At 34.0% G+C, this 3095-nt stretch overlaps 1 pseudogene; it reads right to left on the minus strand.

The window, feature by feature from the left end:
- Window positions 1–1380: 1380 nt before the first annotated feature.
- Window positions 1381–2597, minus strand: LOC149141906 (two-component response regulator ARR14-like; annotated as a pseudogene).
- Between the last annotated feature and the right edge of the window lie 498 nt (window positions 2598–3095).

Here is a 3095-nt window from a genome sequence, read left to right on the forward strand (position 1 = left end):
AAAACAAGTGAAGAAAGTTTTAAATCATGCATCAATATCACCATGTCTCCAATATGAATTTCAAATGGAAATAAAACTTGAATGTCCACTGAGATCAATAGAAAAAAGTAAATGTTATAGATGGGATGATATATGCAAGAATAATCGTAGAGCTAATTAATATCAATGATGCTTGGCCAAATTAAGATCCCTGCCGAGTGTTGTGCAAAAGTTATACAATACAACGAAACCCCAACTTCCCTCACTTCTGAAGCTCTTGCAGTTTCACCTTGTATAAGGCTCAAAACATGACACATATTCTTAATCATTAAGATTATCAAGAAGCTCTCTTCTAACCTCCTCTAACAAGGGACTCGTAATTAATTTAGGAAATAATCAGTTGATGTACTGCAGAAATTCCATTATTTGCATTCAAAAGGGAGAACATGAAACTCACAGATGCATCAAACATGGAAAATAACATTGGGAGCAATAGACTTCTGTGAAGTTCAAATGAACTAGAAGCCCAACATGCCCCTCATATTCATTGCTCTATTTATGGAACAATTTACTAGTAGAATAGTATTTCATTTTTCACTTGGAACAGACATTGAAAGTCAAGTGGATGGATAAGCTCTTCTGGGACTCCTGGACTACACCTTTTTGAAAATCGGTAAGGTGGGACCTCCTGGAGAAGTTTTAAGTTAGTGAGACTTTGTTTGTTTGGTTAGCGTACTAAGGGCCATCTACCATTATTGGACTAGTTTTTAAGATCTTTTAAAGTTTCAAGTAAAAAGGAAAAAGAAACAGTTGCTCTTTTCCAGCATACTGGAAAACAACCAAAATAAGAGCAATCTCTAACTTTCCAAAAACACCAAAAAACTTATTTCCAAAATTTATACACCTTTGTCTAACTGCAAACACATCTGATGTCAATTGGGTCTAGCTCCATTGGTTAAGTGGAATGATTGTTATCCTCCCTACAATGGTTCTATTCCCACATTTGGAAATTTGTGCTGATCACTAAAGGATAAATATTGTTAGCTTTTTTCTTTCCTCGGTATCAAAGGGAAACTCATAGACATCCCCAATCAAAATAATTAAAATTGTGTTTATATTTTAATATTCTAGGCCAACCCAACTTGTGTATATATAGACAATTCAAGTCCCCTTGCGTGGATCATTTATTTGTGGTTTGTATTGACCTTCTTAGAGGTTAATGGACAAGAAAATCTTAGCTTCTCGTCTACCTCATTCTCTATGTATGTTCTTCTGCTACATCGATAAGGATCTCTGGTATCATCATCAGTAATATTTCATTATTCATCAACACTTGCTAGGATAAGTTCCTAAAACTTTATAGTTTAATTGGGGGATATAATTTTAAATAGAATTATGGAATCAAGAGACTTCGTAACGATAAGCCTTGTATTGTTGAAGGGATTTGAGAGTCCTTGGGTCTAGTCCCTTAACGAATAAAATTGAACTTACTCCAATTCCCACATTCAAGCCTTTTTCACTATATAATGAAGCAACACTTTTCTCCCCTTGCTATAATTTCATCATCCCTCCAAGTATGTTATCATTTGCATCCTAGTATAAGGAACAATATGACTAAGCAAAACTATTTTCCCCTTGTTGTAATTTTATCATCCCTCTAGAGATGCTACCATATGCAACCTAGAATGAGAAACTAATAGTGTTCCAATATGGTCTCATACAATCTCTTTAGATGCAATCGACATTTCTACACACAAAAAAACATAGACAAGATTTAGTACATCCTTGGAATTTTCTCTTTTAGAGACATGGAAAATATTCTTGCTTAACTTTGTAAAATACAAGAAAGGCATGATCTAATAGACTCTACAATTAGATTGATAGAAAGCATGCTCATTTATGTTCTTGAGATTGAAAAGGTTAACACACTAATTCTACATCACCTTGACTCAAATTTGTATTCTTTTTGGACATCTTGCTAATATAAATTTAAATTTTAAATAACCATATGATTTTTGTAACTTTGAAAATATAGTCTCTTTTCCAATGGATAATTTCAAATGACTTGTAACATTCTCCAGTGAAAGTCCCTCGAATTTGATAATCTTTATGATTTTCTTTGGAATTGCTCTTGTAAAAAACTTCAAAAAACAATGTTTTAGGAAATGGAAAATTTTCACCTACAAAGCCTCTCACTGCTAGGTTGAGACATGTTAAGGAAGTTCAAACTTACTATCTATTCCCAACCGATCCATTGTAGAAACAAATTGTTGAAGAAGTTGCATGGTCTAGTGAACTCGTGCCCTCTTAATACAAGTAATGTCACATGTAACCTCATCAAAAAATTCCCCACCACTGGTATCCTTCCTCCTTTTGGAAGAGGTGTCTGGTGAATCACTTACTTCACAATCCTCACATTCTCCCAAGTCAACCTTGAGAGATTCTCTGCCCCATATATGCACTACATGTTTCCAAATGTTTCTTATCTCCTCTAACCTTATAGACTTAATGAAGTAATCATAGGCTCCATCAGTGATTCCTTTCATCACAACACTAGTATCTTCATTTGTTGACATCACTATAGACATAATAATGCAAGGGAATATGTGGTGTAGCATGGCTCAACTAACCAAACTAGTTGAATCTTAACTTCCTCCATTAGATATACAAAAATAAAAGGGAAAAAATAATTTAAGTCGATCAGAGAAAATAGTGGAAAATAACAGTTAAAAACCTAATTCCCATAGTCAAACTATCAAGAAATGTTTGGACGAACTTCAACAATAACTCCAACTACTTTGAAAATGTTTTGGTTTGTTCATAAATTTGATGTTGCAAGCTATCTAGTGGGGTATTCAGATTTCATGTTCTAGAAAATGAAAAGCTAATCCTAGAGAGAAGGGAAACCAATTACTTAGTACAAGAAGATCTAGTCCCAATCCAACAATTTAAAGCAGCCTGAACCTGTCCTCATTTGGTAAGTACACCTTACACATAACCATATCGTAATGGTCTTAGTTTTCCTTAACTATTGATATTTCTTGGGGAATTCACATGCATGTTGTCACTGAAACAATATACAATAGTAGTGTCTCTGAGAAAATACCCTACTGAAA

The sequence above is a fragment of the Pinus tabuliformis genome, chromosome X (genome assembly GCF_031772625.1).
Source record: "Pinus tabuliformis cultivar Carrire ecotype Pingquan chromosome X, CPIR1, whole genome shotgun sequence".
NCBI classification, from domain to species: domain Eukaryota; kingdom Viridiplantae; phylum Streptophyta; class Pinopsida; order Pinales; family Pinaceae; genus Pinus; species Pinus tabuliformis.